Source organism: Chiloscyllium plagiosum, unplaced genomic scaffold (genome assembly GCF_037043375.1).
Source record: "Chiloscyllium plagiosum isolate Xiang-an unplaced genomic scaffold, Cpla_swu_hap1 HiC_scaffold_9, whole genome shotgun sequence".
Classification (NCBI taxonomy): Eukaryota; Metazoa; Chordata; class Chondrichthyes; order Orectolobiformes; family Hemiscylliidae; genus Chiloscyllium; species Chiloscyllium plagiosum.
Window position 1 is genome coordinate 71,547,045 of NW_028270147.1, and position 17,944 is coordinate 71,564,988.

General features: G+C 44.0%; 1 protein-coding gene and 1 pseudogene across 1 annotated transcript in view; both read left to right on the plus strand.

The window, feature by feature from the left end:
• The window catches only part of dio1 (iodothyronine deiodinase 1), a 57,433-nt gene that overhangs the window by 26,631 nt on the left and 12,858 nt on the right, over window positions 1-17,944 (plus strand). The window lies entirely within an intron of this gene.
• On the plus strand, window positions 3,379-8,994 carry LOC122554071 (type I iodothyronine deiodinase-like; annotated as a pseudogene).

Sequence of the window (17,944 nt, forward strand, 5' to 3'; positions counted from 1 at the left end):
TAAGATTCTGTGAGGGGCAGCGCAGATGGAGGGAGTAGATAATGGTAAGCAAAGGATGGGATGACGTCAAACAACCTTATGGGGGTCAGAGATAGGCATTTGTCACAGACAAGGCCGGATAAACAGAAGTTGTGGGATCAGTCTTAAGGAAATGAGTGACGTAAGCGGAGGAGGGGGCAAACAATGAAATAAGAAAAAAAATATGGGGATTCAAATTGTATAAATTTCGAGAGTTTGTTGGATTTGATGTGTATTTGTCATTGCCTTACCTGGCATTAGACATTGCACCCACTTGCAAGTGTACAAATAAACGACACTACTGTTTCAGATTTTTGTCTCGGACTGAAATTATTGAAGTGAGTGAGCTTTGATTCTCACACTAGCGTGAATAATAATGGTGAAAGAGGACATCCCTGATGACAACGCCTGCCAACACTAAAGCTATCCGAACCTAAACCATTGGTGATCACACCTGCTTTGGGATCATTATATAAAACTGACACCGAACCTTTCCAGTGTATAAAAAAGATATGGCCATTCTACCCGATGAAATGCCTTCTCTACATCCAAGGAGACAATTAAACCCGGTAGTTTTCCCTGTTGACAGGCTTGCATCATATTTAAGACCCTTCTAATATTATTAGTTGACCTGTGGCCCTTTATAAACCTCGTCTGGTCTTCTTTTATGATGTATGGTAAGACCCTCTCCAGTCTTAATGCTAACACTTTAGAAAGAATTTTGAAATCCACATTTATCAAGGATATGGATCTATATGATGAGCAATCTTCTGGATCTTTCCCTTTTTAAGAATAAGAGAGATATTTGCTTCTCTCAACGAAGGTGGGAGGCACCCCTGACTATGTGAATAATTGTACATATTTATGAGTGGCCCGGCCAGTTCCTCTATAAATTTTTTATAGAACTCAACCTGGAATCCGTCTGGTCCAAGCGCTTTGCCACTTTGAAGCTGTCTAACCGCGTTGAGTACTTCCTGGGTTGTCAGGAGGGCATTCAAGATCGACACCTGCTCTGAGGTTAAGCCCGGAAGGGCCAAATCTTTAAGGATTCCATCTTCTCAGTTCTATCCTCACAGTCCTGCGATTTATACAGTTCAAAATAGAACTTTCTAAAGATTGTATTGATCTTTTTACAATCACAAGTCAAGGTACCAGCACTTTCTCTAATGACGTAATGGCTTGAGAAGTCTTTTTCTTTCCAGTAAGGTATGCTAGGTATCTGCCAGGCTTGTTGCCATATTCAAATAATCTCTGCTTTGCAAATAATATTTCCCTCTTTGCTGTTTGGGTAAGTGTGGTATTTAAGGCTGCCCTAAGAGCTCTGATCCTTTGTAGCTTAGTAATGGAGGGCCTGTCAACATACACTGTCTCGGCTGCCTTCAAGTGAGCCTCGAGCAGGCGCTGTTGCTCTCCCTTTTCTCTTTTCCGGGTCGCAGAATAAGAGATGACCAGGCCTCGCGCATATGCCTTAGTGGTCTCCCATTTCATCGATGGGTTACTGGCTGTACCTGAATTAATTTCCCAGAAGGTTTTGAATTCCTGCGAAAAGTACTTTATAAATTTGCAATCCTTCAATAAGAAGGGATCCATACGCCAATATCGGGAGCCTATCCTATCATCCCTAATCCTCCAGGGTCTGGATTCGCTGCTCGAGAGCCAGATCGGACCTGACCCATGGGTCACTCAGCAGAAGTCTCCGATGCCGCGGCTCGTTGCTCTGCCCCTCCGAAGCGCTGCTCAAGTTTTTTGATTTCTCAGTCATGCTTCTGCAGCATGACCGAGATTCCCTCCCACCTGGACTGGGACTCCTCAATAAAAGCGTCGATCTTCTCTTGGAGTTTGGCGATGCCGGCGATCAGGCTCGCCTCTGCAGGTAAGTCCCCCCAGGTGGCCGCAGATGTCTCTGCCTGCTGTGGTAGGGGGTGGGGGAGGGGTCCCTGCCTGTTGCGAGCTGTGGGAGATTATGCCCTTAGTCATTTTAAAAACAACACCAAACTATCCAAGTTTGATGTAAAATGACTGATTACGCTGGGAAAAGGCTATTTTAAATGATTTAAAGGGTGGAGTGAAGACGGGTGCCCCACTTTGCCCGAGTCTTAGGCAGAGCACTACAGACTCAGACTTGCTGGGTCACAGCCATCTTGAATCATCTTGAATATGTATTCATGATGCCAAATGCATTAAATTTTGTTAAAGTTCATGAATAAGAACCGCTGTTCATTGCATTTTATTTTTTGGACACATACAGAACTAGGTAAAATAGCCTGTAGGAACAAATTACTGCAGATGCTGGAATCTGAACTGAAAACAACAAATGTTGGAGATTACAACAGGTCAGACAGCTTCCATGGAGAGAGATCCAGCCTGATGAAGACTCATCTAGACTCAAAATGTTAGCTTGCTCTTTCTCCATGGATGCTTTCTAGCATGCTATTATCTCCAGCATTTGTTGTTTTTCGGTAAAATATCCTGTTTATCACAGTAAATAATTTTCCTATTCAAATAAAGTGATTAAAATGCAGCAAAAAATCTTACCATTGTAACAGTGAATTTTCATTGAGCTAATTTTTATAAGATGAGCAAAACCTAGGATAAATTCTTGTGGGAACATTCCTGTTGTAATCCAAAATGTTTCCGTATTACTGTAAGCAGAAGTACAATGAGACTTAGCATTTTTGTTTATCCATTTTTTTTATGTCTTATTAGTGTCACAAATAGTCAGTCCTTGCAGAAGCCAAGATGGAAACAACTTGCATTTCTATCTCACCTTAACTGTGACAGAATAGAACATAGAACATAACAGTGCAGTACAGGCCCTTCAGCCCTCGATGTTGCACCGACCTGTGGAACCAATCTGAAGCCCATCTAACCTACACTATTCCATTCTCGTCCATTTGCCAGTGACCATTTAAATGCCCTTAAAGTTGGCAAGTCTACTATTGTTGCAGGCAGTGCATTCCATGCCCCTACTACTCTCTGAGTAAAGAAACTACCTCTGACATCTGTCCTATATCTATCACTCCTCAATTTAAAGCTATGTCCCTGTGCTAGCCACTGCCATCCTAGGAAAAAGACTCTTACTGTCCAACCTATCTAACCCTCTGATTATCTTATATGTCTCAATTAAGTCGCCTCTCAACCTTCTTCTTTCTAATGAAACAGCCTCAAGTCCCTCAGCCTTTACTGGTAACACCTTCCCTCCATACCAGGCAACATCTGAGTAAACCTCTTCTAAAACCTTTCCAAAGCATCCACATCCTTCCTATGATGCGGTGACCAGAACTGTACACAATACTCCAAAGGAGAGGGAGCAATAACAGGAGAGGGATGGAGAGCAGGAGCAGTAGTTTCTCCGCAGTCATGGAGAAGTGAGCTGTGTATTTGTGGAAAGTGGTTAGCTGCCTAGCGTCATTGGTCCAGCTGCTTGTGGCTTGTCTTTGTGTGTCCGTTGGCAAAATCTTGATCTACCTCTTTCCCGAGATGGTGAAGAAGTTTGTGTTGAAAATAGGATCGAAAAGCACAATGACACAAAACCCCATATTCTGTTTCCATGCTGTACATTTCTATGACTATGACTATGACTGGGGGTCAACGTTCTTCAGCTTTCGCTTTCTCAAAGTCGTAATGCAAAACTTAATCATGAATTGTGGAGATGATGCTTTCAGAGGTTATCCCGCTCCCAACACACGGGTCATCGATTTGGAGAATAAAGAACATAAACTATTCGATTTTGCAAAAGGTACCTAACGCTATTAATTAAACAGTTAACATTAATGTAATAGGTTCTGAGCTATGGGATTTATGGACTTCCCCCTTTTGGTTTAAAATGTAACTGAATTCCTTGATGGTAAATCTGGAGATGATTGTGAGAAAATCCGAAAATCTTTCAGATATTTTTGGGATACTTCAACGATCTTCCAGTTAAAATTTAAGCTTTACGTGGACCGAACATAACTTTTGTAAGTGTGTTCCATTGTTCCTTCTGAAGAATTTAGTTTTGTGCAGACTGTACATGCAATACACATTAACGTAAATATCGAATTTCTAAAATCAAAATTTGTAATCAGGTAGCAAGGCTGACCTTCTACACATTGAGAGTGCGGTGCTGGAAAAGTACAGCAGGTCAGGCAGCATCCGAGGAGCAGGAAAATCGATATTTCGGGTATAAGCCAAGTAATGTTTTTTGGAGAAGTTAAATGTGCTGTGTACCTTCATTTCGCTTTGTCAGAGTTGCCAGGTCGGAGATTGTTAGCACAAATCCCAAAAGTAGCGCAAATGGATGAAAGTGTTTTTATTTATAAATAACCTCTATATGGTTCTTTAATTTGTGTCCTAGCTTCGTGAAGTTAATCTAATTCTTGGAAATCAAATGCCATGGATATATTTGCCTAGAGACAAAAAAATTTCAGATCCAACTTTTTAATGATGTGGAGGTGCTGGCATTGGACTGGCGTGGTCAAAGTTAAAAGTTGCACAAACTGATGTTGAGATTTATAACTTTATTCTTTTGAAGCCAGGAACCCCATCTAGGACAAACATATAAATAGAAAGCAGGAGACAATAGCTTTGCTTCACTTGGAGGTTGCCACTGATGTCATCCGAGCCAGGTAATGAAACATCTGGATATCAAACCTACAGCTCAGCGAGCAAACTTACACCCTAAACACCCCAGATTGTTTTGCAAGTTAACATCAGTCTGAAAACAAGCAGTAACTTCATCAGGGGGCTGAAACTGAGCACATAGTAGATGAGACCGTCTCCCCTACAGAATCTTCTTTGTCAGAAACTTAACTTTCCTGAGTCTTGTTTTCAAACCACCTTCACTCATCTGCTCTCTGTCCTGAACATGAGCACCACTCCTTCTGAAAGTTGTTTTGGGATGGTTTTCTTCTGAATTTCCATTGAATGTATGCACAATTTTGTACATACATACTAGTTTCATGATCAGTTCACTTCACAAACAGTGCTTTCCCCTATACTTCGTTCACCATTTGACTAGTTGGAGTTTTGATTATAAACGATCGAAATATGATGAGCCTGTCTTTAATTTTGGTGAAATCTTGGTCACCTGTCACAGTAAAAGCTAAACTGTTTCTCTTCAAACTCATGTACCATCCAGAGCTGGCTTTGAAATCTGCAGTGCTTAATTTGCTTGTTTTAGACCGGAATTCAGTTAGTTTCTCAAGGAACTATCTAATGATTTTAATCGACCACTTTTGCAACTACACCCCTTAAAATCAACATATGTTAGGCACTCCTCTGATTGCATATTTATTTTTGGGTATTCGCTAAGTTGTAGAGAGAGCTTTCTCCAATCTCTAATGTTCTCCTTTTGATACCTTGTGCAGCAAATAGAGAATTCAATGGTTTGTCTTGTTTACAAGTTCAAGGACTTTAAGTTTAAACTGGACTGTGTGGCTATTGTTCTGACTTGATGCTATGTTGCTCTGTTAATGTGATACCATTAGGGTAATGACCATTACATTACATGCTGGCGTGCACAGAAATGAGCAGCCGAACAGTTGCCTTCAATGGTGTTTTGTTCTATATTTCTATCAAGTAGCTTTGCACCAGGTGAGTTTGATTTCAGCAGTGAGTAGGCGGCACGTACACAAAGTTTGGATTTTTTTGCTAAAAGTTATGGTCACTCACTACTTGAGGATTTGTTTTTATGGCCAAAGTTTGCATGAGATTGACCTTTACGTGAATATATAAGGTAAATAGTTCACACAAGTGTGCCCCTCCCTATCTTCTATCTTGGGTAATAAGGTGGCACTGCCTTTGAGGAATGTCATTTGTAATAATACTAACATTGGGAAATTATGCCAATAAATAGGGTGAAATGTTTCACTAGCACTGAATGATCAAGCATGTAATGCTATATATAGGGAGGCAGCATGTTCAACTTCATTGTCCTCCTAATGGCCCCCTGTTTTGTATATGATTACAATAAGCTGTGCATAGGTCACAATGCACAAATGCCTAGTGTTGCTGTTTGCAAAGGGCTGCTTGAAAGGTCTGTCCCCACTTTTGAACAGGATGCTCTATTCTGCAGGATCCTGTTGTACCATCTGTCCCTTGTGGAAATGATTATGCAGAAGAATGCCTTTGACTGCAAGTGGTCTGTACATAACATTTTAGAAGCTCTGAGAAAAGGACATGGTGGATCCTGTCAAGTGCTTCCTTGAGCAGTCTGTCAAAAGTCATTTGGTAGAAGGCCTCATAACCAGATCTATAAAACAGATGTATGTCTGGAATCTCAACCCTCTTATCCTTGAGGTGGCTGTGCTGGGGACAGTAACTGTCATCCATTTCTAGGAATGTGCCTTTTGCAAAGCATGCCCAGGAAAAGACAGTGGTTTTTGCCAAGGTTCATCCCAAGTAATGCATGACTCTGCAGCATGGGCTGTTCTGAGGGGCTCAGATAAATATTAGCTGACCTGGAGAGCCATCAACTAGGTGAATGACCAAAGATGTTCTTTGGTCTGCCTGATGCTTGTTAATCTTTCACTGCCTATTACATTACATGGTAAATGTTTGTGCATAATTCTGAGTACCCATCAGTAAATGTTTATCCACACTGATAGTCTTTGTTTAGTAAACTCAGCAACGTCTCTCTCATTGCATACTTTCAATGGAAATTCAGAAGAAAACCATCCCAAAACAACTTTCAGAAGGAGTGGTTGCTCATGTTCAGGACAGAGAGCAGATGAGTGAAGGTGGTTTGAAAACAGCAACCTTGGACATGCTAACTGACCATTATATTTTTTTGTCAGAAACCACATGAGACCAGGTTATAGTCCAACACATGTATTTGAAATCACAAGCTTTTGGAGTGCTACTCCTTCATCAGGTTGAGGAACAGTTTATATTCTTGATAAGTTGAATTTAACTCTATCTATTGTATGTATCAACACTCATGGATTTTATTTTCTCTCTCTCGAGACAACACACCACTGATCTTGAATTTTGGCAGCTGCTCCTGACCCCCATTTCTTTTCAAGTTTAGAGTCATAGAGTCATAGAGATGCACAGCATGGAAACAGACCCTTTGGTCCAACCCGTCCATGCCGACCAGACATCCCAACCCAATCTAGTCCCACCTGCCAGCACCCGGCCCATATCCCTCCAAACCCTTCCTATTCATATACCCATCCAAATGCCTCTTAAGTGTTGCAATTTTATCAGCCTCCACCACATCTTCTGGCAGCTCATTCCATACACATACCACCCTCTGCGTGAAAAAGTTGCCACTTAGGTCTCTTTTATATCTTTCCCCTCTCAACCTAAACCTATGCCCTCTAGTTCTGGATTTCCTGACCCCAGGGAAAAGACTTTGTCTATTTATCCTATCCATGCCCCTCATAATTTTGTAAAACTCTATAAGATCACCCCTCAGCCTCCGATGCTCCAGAGAAAACAGCCCCAGCCTGTTTAGGATCTCCCTGTAGCTCAGATCCTCCAACCCTGGCAACATCCTTGTAACTCTATTCTGAACCCTTTCAAGTTTCACAACATCTTTCCGATAGGAAGGAGACCAAAATTGCATGCAATATTCCAACAGTGGCCTAACCAATGTCCTGTACAGCTGCAACATGACCTCCCAACTCCTGTACTCAATACTCTGACCAATAAAGGAAAGCATACCAAATGCCTTCTTCACTATCCTATCCACCTGCACTCCAAGGTCTCTTTGTTCAGCAACACTGCCTAGGACCTTACCATTAAGTGTATAAGTCCTGCTAAGATTTGCTTTCCCAAAATGTAGCACCTCGCATTTACCTGAATTAAACTCCATCTGCCACTTCTCAGCCCATTGGCCCATCTGGTCCAGATCCTGTTGTAATCTGAGGTAACCCTCTTCGCTGTCCACTACACCTCCAATTTTGGTGTCATCTGTAAACTTACTAACTGTATCTCTTATGCTCGCATCCAAATCATTTATGTAAATGACAAAAAGTAAAGGGTTTGTTGAGTTCAAGCAGCTTGTTGAAGATTTTACATCTGTAGCTGATTTCTTTATTGTCTACACACTAGAGGCTCATGCCACAGGTACAAAAAAAACTTTTGAATTTGCTAATCCTTTTTTTATCTCCTATCTTTACCCAAGACTAGGTAGTAAATGAATCTATAATGCCCCAGGTTCCAGTCCCAGACTGCTGGCTAGTCCATCACGGCTGAAGCTGATTTATGTAAGTCAGTCACCTATGACGAGATAGCATAGTAGGATGTTCCGTCTGATTTAATAACAATTGAACCAGTTGGAAATTGCAAGTGTTAGATGTGTAAGGTTAGCTGTGACTTCCTATTGACTAAATACTGCACACGAGAGATAAATTCCGTGAGAAAATATAAAGCAAAGCATGGTGTTACCTGTACCACTGCTTCCTTAATTGCTTTATAGACCCTTCAGTCCAACCAGTCCATGCCACCCATAATCCCAAGTTAAAATACTCCCACCTGCCTGTGCTTGGCCCATATCCTTCCAAATATTTCTTATTCATGTATTTATCCAAATGTCTTTTGACACTATCAATCATTCTGGTCTCCAGTGGAATGTCCTCAGGCCTTTACCTAGATTTTTTTTATCAGATTAAATGCAATCTGTTTTGCTTTCTCTTTACGTAAATAGAGTCTGGTGTTTTGTTTTCTGTCAAGCTTGACTAATTCTACTCATTCCCAATTTGAAAAGTTGCAGTTTTCCATATCATTTACAGCAAAATGACAGGTATGATGCAATATTTTCAAATTTTGCCAAAGTTTCTATTTTTTTTTCTAGATGGCTGCGCTTTCAAAAACAATGTGGATGTCAAACAGCATCAGGATTTAAGTGAGCGATTGGTTGCAGCAAGGCTATTGCTAAAAGTGAAGGCACAATATCCAGTGGTAGTGGACATAACTTGTGTCAAATATGCAGCTATGCCAGAAAGACTGTATGTGGTGCTCAATGACAAAATAATTTACAAGGTATTGTGAGAAACGAAGCTCATTCACTTCAATAATTTCAGTCTGAGACAAGATCTGAAGCAGTAGTATAGTTTATTATGCGCTTGCAAGAGGGGTGTGGTGTCTATTTACAAAATAGTCACACATACACCGTGTTTAACGAGTATACAATATTTATATAATTCGTTCCTCTTCCCTCCTCCATTTGCTCCTCCCCTGTTTACATCTCCCACTTCTCTAAGACCAGCGCCCATTACTCTTGTTTATCTCTTGCCTTATTCAGCCTTGTCTGTGACAAAATGCTTATTTCTGGCCTCACAAGGCTGTTTGACCACATCCTGCTGTGGTCCATTGTTAGGTATACCCTCCTTCTCTACCGTCTGTTTCCCTTACTTGTAACATTTCCTCCCATTCCTCATCCATATTGAGCCTTATGACCTTTTAATTGAGGTTTGTTTTTGTTTTGCAGAAGTGGGAAACAGATGCTAATAACTACTGTTTGTATAAGCATATCTGGCTTAACCTATACCCGCACAGCACCTTATCTATTTGTCTGTAACATCTACCATTGTTTGCAGGCACATTTCATTCTTGTATGTACATTTTAGCTAATACAAAAACAATTATATATTTCCTTCACATAGTTTTCATTCTTGTTAACTCAGCTCTTGGCTGAAACAATTATACACTGGTGTGAGTTCGTTTACCTTGTATAAGCAATTTATGATTGCAGAAGTAACACTGATTTACCTATATCCCACAATTTCCCCCTTTTTCTTTAATTATCATTTGTTACCTTCTGCATTTTTCTTATATGTCGCTTCCAAATTGACGAGCATCTTACCAAAATTTCTTTTATTTTGGAAATTGGAGGTTACTTATTCCTTTATTGTTTAACAGGTAGAGCCCTTCTCTCCGATTGCTCTTTCGGGGCATTTGTTTCATTAAGGCTGTCTCAATCAGTCTTTGGGTGAGCATCAGGGTATGATGCAACAGCTAATGGCTACCAATACCCCGGTTACTACTATCAGGGAAATAAGGATGGAGTACACCACCCCCTTCCATTTTCCAAACCATGATTCAAGCCATCCCGTGAGAGATGTGTCTACTTCTGAATTCTCAGCCAGTTCCTCTACTAAGGCAGTCAATCCCCTTACGGCCCGAGTAATTGAATCATCAGGTGCAGTGTTATTAGGAATAAAGGTACAACAGCTTCCTCCTAACATCACACACACGCACACACCCTTTTTCCGCTAGGATCATATCAAGGGCCATTCTATTTTCCCGTACCATCCTACTTGTTGTGGTTCTGTTCGCCGAGCTGGGAATTTGTGTTGCAGACGTTTCGTCCCCTGTCTAGGTGACATCCTCAGTGCTTGGGAGCCTCCTGTGAAGCGCTTCTGTGATGTTTCCTCCGGCATTTATAGTGGTTTGTATCTGCCGCTTCCGGTTGTGAGTTCCAGCTGTCCGCTGCAGTGGTCGGTATATTGGGTCCAGGTCGATGTGCTTATTGATTGAATCTGTGGATGAGTGCCATGCCTCTAGGAATTCCCTGGCTGTTCTCTGTTTGGCTTGTCCTATAATAGTAGTACTATTACTATTATTATTATACTATTACTATTACTTCACAGGAGGCTCCCAAGCACTGAGGATGTCACCTAGACAACACAAATTCCCAGCTCGGCGAACAGAACCACAACGATGAGCACCCGAGCTACAAATCTTCTCACAAACTTTGAACATCCTACTTGTTCTGATATTCCTTTAACCACATCTCTTGTATAATTTATAAATCACTGTTGATTATAGCAAATGTAATTTATCCAATCTACATTTTTATTAATTGTTACCCATCAGAAGAGAGCTGACTCAAAGCCTGCTGCAATCTGGTTACGAGCCTTGAACTCATCAGGTACCCATCTTGGAACTCCTATAGAGTCTAGATAAATCCTGCCATCGAAAGAGGTGTCTAACAGTGATCTCTTATTCCTTCCCTTTTTCTCTACAATCTTTTCCTTCTCAAATGCCAGGGTAAATAGAATTGCCAATTGTACAATTGCACATATCCCTCTCCAATCCGGAGGTAGGGTGGGTCTCAATATTTTGCCTCCACAGTACCACCACAGATCCACTCGGGGAACCTTTAGTGCCTAGTAGTTCCCTCCCTTGTCCACTTTGGTGACATTCTTAATCTCTGTACATAATTTCAGCTCCCCCAAGTCTTTGGACCAATTTGTACCTCGTCTATGGACACACACGTGTGATTTCCGACTGCGGCTGAAAACGTAGGGGGGTGCTTTTAAGTCTTTCTTCTCCAGGGGAGGGAACATCCGAGATAGGGAGGTACAGTTCCTATCATTCCATGCAGTCTCATCCTGCTACAGGGCTATCATACATTTCATGCCTTTCCTGTCTCGCTTCCACCCGAGCGGAAAGGGAACCACCTGGGCCACTGGCCTACCGAGGCACATGCATAGCAATTGCTCTTGTTCAGACTTTTTACAGTATACTTTACCCATTCAACCCAGGCATTTGCATCCCCGTACCCAGTTTCTATTTCAGTTTCAAGTCCTTCACCTCTATAATTTTTACTACTTTAAGGTCATCGGGAGGGGTGAAAGGTTGTACCTTATTATCCAGTAGTTCTGTCCGTTTTCCCTGTCCTACGCTAATTCGAAAACAACAGCCCGAGAAATCCTTCCCGTTTGTTTTCATTCCTATCCCAAATGTTTCATCTAATTCTATATCATAGTTCCCCCCCCCCCACCTCCAGAGTTGCTTTGTGCCATGCGTTTTCCTTTATCGTTAGGTATATTGGGTTACGCTCTTTATCGGGACAATCGAGAGCTGATCGGAAGGGGGCCCGGTGTACTGTGACGAAATGATTATACCAAGTACCATCCCCGAGATATTCCCCAAAGGACCTAAGATGTATCTTTGAGCTGCTGTACTGTCTCTGATTATCTACATCCCCACATATGAAAATAATGTTTGACAAAATCCCAATACTAAGAGAGGTAGTATCATAACTCTAAGCATCCCAGCATTCTAAAAATCATGCTGAAGCACCAAAGGACTTAATATACAATCCTACAGAAATAATCCCATGCTCGCGTCGCCACTGTGTAATCAGTTACTCAAGGTCTCTTTAGCCTGAGTTTCAGTGGTTCTTCCGTTGATTCGGCTGTCCAGACGACTTCCTCAACTGGAGATTCCATTGGCCCTTTGATCCGAGTGTAGTGAATCCAACCTTTCCCCGCCATTCTTATCGCTGTTTCAGTGGTCAAAAGAGCTGAAAATGTGTTGCTGGAAAAGTGCAGCAGGTCAGGCAGCATCCAAGGAGCAGGAGAATCGACGTTTCGGGCATGAGCCCTTCTTCAGGAATCATGCCCAAAATGTCGATTCTCCTGCTCCTTTGATGCTGCCTGACCTGCTGCGCTCTTCCAGCAACACATTTTCAGCTCTGATCTCCAGCATCTGCAGTCCTCACTTTTTCCCAGTAGTCAAAAGAGCCTGGTACGGCCCTTCCCAGTCCGGTTGCAATTTAGTCTCTGTCCATGATTTTACTAAGACCCAATCTCCCGGTCGAATCGGATGAACAGCGAATTCAAGGGGCGGAGTCTGTGCCAATAAACCCTGTTTCCTGAGGAAAAACAAAGAGGAGGACAAGCCCAGTATATACTTCTTAAAGAACAAATCTTTAGTTTCTGGGATTGGCAGTGGCCAGAGATAGGAGCTTCCCGAGGACCCTTGTCAGTAGGTATTAAGGAATAAACCACCACTTCCTGTGGATTCAGGGCTGCTTCTTTAGTTACCTCATCAGCCAGTAATGTAGCTTTCCATTCTTTAACTAACAATGAATTAATGCAGTCATGTTTTAAATTAACCATGAATCAATATGACAGGTCACTGAGAATGTGTGAAGGGATCCTGCCAATTAATATTGATTCAGGCTAGCACAATCGATTTATTATAAGTGTTAATTATTAATTATCTATTATATAAATATAAAAATCATTATCTGTAATTCAGGGTGGAAATGCATCAAATGACCAAAACATTTTTAAAACTGTAATTGCGCAGTTCTGTTTGTTTACCAGTCACTTGTGACTTCTCATTCTGTTTCTGTAATTGTTTTGCTCGAGCACATTCATTTTTAAGACCCTCAACAGATTTCGTAGCACCATTTGCAGTTAATTCAATCCTCAATTTGGTGGCAGTATCTTGTCATGAGCACAAAACTGATTCTTCGTGCCTCTCATCACAAAACTGTCGCCATAATCCAATTAACTCTTTCGTTCCTGCTGCCTTGGGCTTAAATTTTAAGTTGAAACTTTATTGCTGGAACAGCACAGCAGGTCAGGCAGCATCCAGGGAACAGGAGATTCGACGTTTCGTGCACAGGCCTTTCTTCAGGAATGAGCAGAGAGTGTTCAGCAGGAGAAGATAAAAGGTAGGGAGGAGGGACTTGGAGGAGGGGCGTTGGAAATGTGATAGGTGGAAAGAGGTCAAGGTGAGGGTGATAGGTCGGAGTAGGATGGAGGCGGAGAGGTCAAGAAGAAGACTGCAGGTCAGGAAGGCGGTGCCGGGCTGGAGGGATCCGGCTGAGACAAGGTGGGGGGAGGGGGGATGAAGAAACTGGTGAAGTCCAAGTTCATCCCCTGCGGTTGGAGGGTTCCCAGTCGGAAGATAAGACGCTCCTCCTCCGACCGTCGGGTTGTTGTGGTTTGGCGGTGGATGAGTCCAATGACCTGCATATCCTCGGTGGAGTGGGAGGGGGAGTTGAAATGCTGTGCTACGGGTTGGTTGGGTTGGTTCGTCCGGGTGGCCCAGAGGTGCTCCCTGAATCGCTCCGCAAGTAGGCGGCCTGTCTCCCCAATATAGAGGAGGCCACACCGGCTGCAGCGGATGCAGTAGATGATGTGGGTGGAGGTGCAGGTGAATCCGTGGCGGACACGGAAGTTTCCTTTGGGGCCTTGGAGAGAAGTGAGGGGGGAGGTGTGGGCGCAAGTGTTGCACCTCCTGCGGTTGCAAGGGAAGGTACCGGGAGTGGAGGTTGGGTCGGTAGGGGGTGTAGATCTGACAAGGGAGTCGCGGAGGGAGTGGTCTCTACGGAAAGCTGATAGGGGAGGGGAGGGAAATATATCCTTGGTGCTGGGGTGTGTTTGGAGGTGGCGGAAGTGACGGCGGATGATGCGCTGTACATGGAGATTGGTGGGGTGGTAGGTGAGGACCAGTGGGGTTCTGTCCTGGTGGCAGTTGGAGGGGCGGGGCTCAAGGGCGGAGGAGCGGGAAGTGGAGGAGATGCGGTGGAGGGCACCGTCGACCACGTCGGGGGGGAAATTGCGGTCCTTGAAGAAGGAGGCCATCTGTGTTGTACGTATTTTGAACTGGTCCTCCTGGGAGCAGATGCGGCGGAGACGAAGGAACCGGGAGAATGGGCAGGATGGGAGGAGGTGTCCCAGACCATCCATAACCTCATCACCTCAGGGGACCTCCCATCCACCGCCTCCAACCTCATAGTCCCACAACCCCGCACCGCCCGTTTCTACCTCCTGCCCAAAATCCACAAACCTGACTGCCCCAGACGACCCATCATCTCATCCTGCTCCTGCCCAACCGAACTCATCTTGGCATACCTCGACACGGTCCTGTCCCCATTAGTCCAAGAACTCCCCACCTACGTTCGTGACACCACCCACGCCCTCCACCTCCTCCAGGATTTCCGCTTCCCCGGTCCCCAACGCCTCATCTTCACCATGGACATCCAGTCCCTGTACACCTCCATCCCCCATCACGAAGGACTCAAAGCACTCCGCTTCTTCCTTTCCCGCCGTACCACCCAGTACCCTTCCACCGACACCCTCCTTCGACTGACCGAACTGGTCCTCACCCTGAACAACTTTTCTTTCCAATCCTCCCACTTTCTCCAAACAAAAGGAGTAGCCATGGGCACCCGCATGGGCCCCAGCTATGCCTGCCTCTTCGTAGGGTATGTGGAACAATCCATCTTCCGCAACTACACTGGCCCCACCCCCCATCTTTTCCTTCGCTACATTGGTGACTGTGTCGGCGCTGCCTCGTGCTCCCACGAGGAGGTTGAACAGTTCATCCACTACACTAGCGCCTTCCACCCCAACCTCAAATTCACCTGGACAGTCTCGGACTCCTCCCTCCCCTTCCTAGACCTTTCTGTTTCTATCTCAGGCGACCGAATCAACACGGACATCTACTACAAACCAACCGACTCCCACAGCTACCTGGACTACACCTCCTCCCATCCTGCCCCCTGTAAAAACGCCATCCCATTCTCCCGGTTCCTTCGTCTCCGCCGCATCTGCTCCCAGGAGGACCAGTTCAAAATACGTACAACACAGATGGCCTCCTTCTTCAAGGACCGCAATTTCCCCCCCCCGACGTGATCGACGGTGCCCTCCACCGCATCTCCTCCACTTCCCGCTCCTCCGCCCTTGAGCCCCGCCCCTCCAACCGCCACCAGGACAGAACCCCACTGGTCCTCACCTACCACCCCACCAATCTCCATGTACAGCGCATCATCCGCCGTCACTTCCGCCACCTCCAAACACACCCCAGCACCAAGGATATATTTCCCTCCCCTCCCCTATCAGCTTTCCGTAGAGACCACTCCCTCCGCGACTCCCTTGTCAGATCCACACCCCCCACCGACCCAACCTCCACTCCCGGCACCTTCCCTTGCAACCGCAGGAGGTGCAACACTTGCGCCCACACCTCCCCCCTCACTTCTCTCCAAGGCCCCAAAGGAAACTTCCGTGTCCGCCACGGATTCACCTGCACCTCCACCCACATCATCTACTGCATCCGCTGCAGCCGGTGTGGCCTCCTCTATATTGGGGAGACAGGCCGCCTACTTGCGGAGCGATTCAGGGAGCACCTCTGGGCCACCCGGACGAACCAACCCAACCAACCTGTAGCACAGCATTTCAACTCCCCCTCCCACTCCACCGAGGATATGCAGGTCATTGGACTCATCCACCGCCAAACCACAACAACCCGACGGTCGGAGGAGGAGCGTCTTATCTTCCGACTGGGAACCCTCCAACTGCAGGGGATGAACTTGGACTTCACCAGTTTCTTCATCCCCCCTCCCCCCACCTTGTCTCAGCCGGATCCCTCCAGCCCGGCACCGCCTTCCTGACCTGCAGTCTTCTTCTTGACCTCTCCGCCTCCATCCTACTCCGACCTATCACCCTCACCTTGACCTCTTTCCACCTATCACATTTCCAACGCCCCTCCTCCAAGTCCCTCCTCCCTACCTTTTATCTTCTCCTGCTGAACACTCTCTGCTCATTCCTGAAGAAGGGCCTGTGCCCGAAACGTCGAATCTCCTGTTCCCTGGATGCTGCCTGACCTGCTGTGCTGTTCCAGCAATAAAGTTTCAACTTTGATCTCCAGCATCTGCAGACCTCACTTTCTCCTCTTAAATTTTAAGGATGACCTTGCTGCCCCTGTATCGACTAGGAAAACTACGTCCTCTTTATAAAGTCCCACCTTTAAATTTATCAAGGGTTCCTGGTGGGTCCCCGGGGGCAGGAACCCTTGACATCCCTATTTTTCATCAAGGTTCATAAACAGTACTGCCTTTACTTCCTTTTTCAGATCTGGACACTCTCTCTTAAAGTGACCCGTCCTTTCACAGTAACAACATCCCGCCTGTGGGGATTTCCACTTCGATCCTTGTTCCTGTCCACCAGACCCCTTAACATCTCCTCCCTGACCATTCCGGTTTCTTTCTCCTTTCAGTTTGTCCTTTTCTTTATTATCTCATCAACCATGGGATAGCATTATTTTTGTTTCTACTTCTCATGTTACATTGCCAGATCAATTGCTGAGCCGATTTAACCAATTGAACAGCTTTAGGGCCACCTAATGGCCATTCTTCATCACCCAATGTTTTGATTAGACCTTGAAAATTTGTTTTTTAAGAAATATTGCAATATTTCTTGCTCCCTATAACTTCAAATACCAATTCATCAATTTATGCTTGTCTAACTTTAAAGCATGTTCCTAACTTGTAAATATATATTTATATATTATAAATTCATTTATTCAGTATTCAATATTTACAATGTAAAATGCATACAATTCCCAACTTTGAAATCCACTATAATTACCCAGTTTTAGTTCCTTAATTTAAATCCAAAATTAGTTTTCTTAAGTAGTCCTGACTAATCATTGCTCAATTACAATGCTATAGGTCGTGAAATAATCAGAGCTGCCTTAAAAGGATTTGTCTGTTCAAGTTAAAAAAAAACTTCTAATGCATGAACAATGTCCGAATCCAAGGTCACAGATATTAACCATAGGATTTTTTTTATATTACAATCTAATGTTGAACAGAAACTTCACTGTCCTCCGTAAATCACTTTTATGTAAGGATAAAAGAGATTAGTTAGAAAACTGATCTCCTGTTAGAAAACCTGTAAAAAGAACAGGAGTTAACATTTCATTTCATAATCACTATAGCATCCTTAACCTTAAAAGAAATCATGTTAAATTTCCATAATAAAAATCAGATTCAAAATTGTCCTGGAACTCAAGTTCCAGGGAATAAAGCACAAACATTCAATCACCAACAAACAAATGTGCATTCAAACCAAATCACAAAGGGTTAAACTTTCCATTAGCTGTACAGCTCTTTTTTCTCTCTCGCACACTGTATCCCACAGACACTTTCTGAGTTCCCAACAACAACACCTCTAAGTGCTTCTCGCTTCACCCCTCTATCTTTTGAATATTTTTCTGGATGTCAGGCCATGATTTAGTTACAAAATATACTCTCAGTAGTCCTCCAGCTACTAGCCCTTCTGACTTGAAGCATAATCTGATTCCTCCTGACTGTAAGGCTGTTTTTCGTTGACATATAAATTCAAATATTTACAAACCCAGTCTTCGTCCAACCCGTACTTTGGCCAGAAAACAGTGGGACGAAGAATGGATT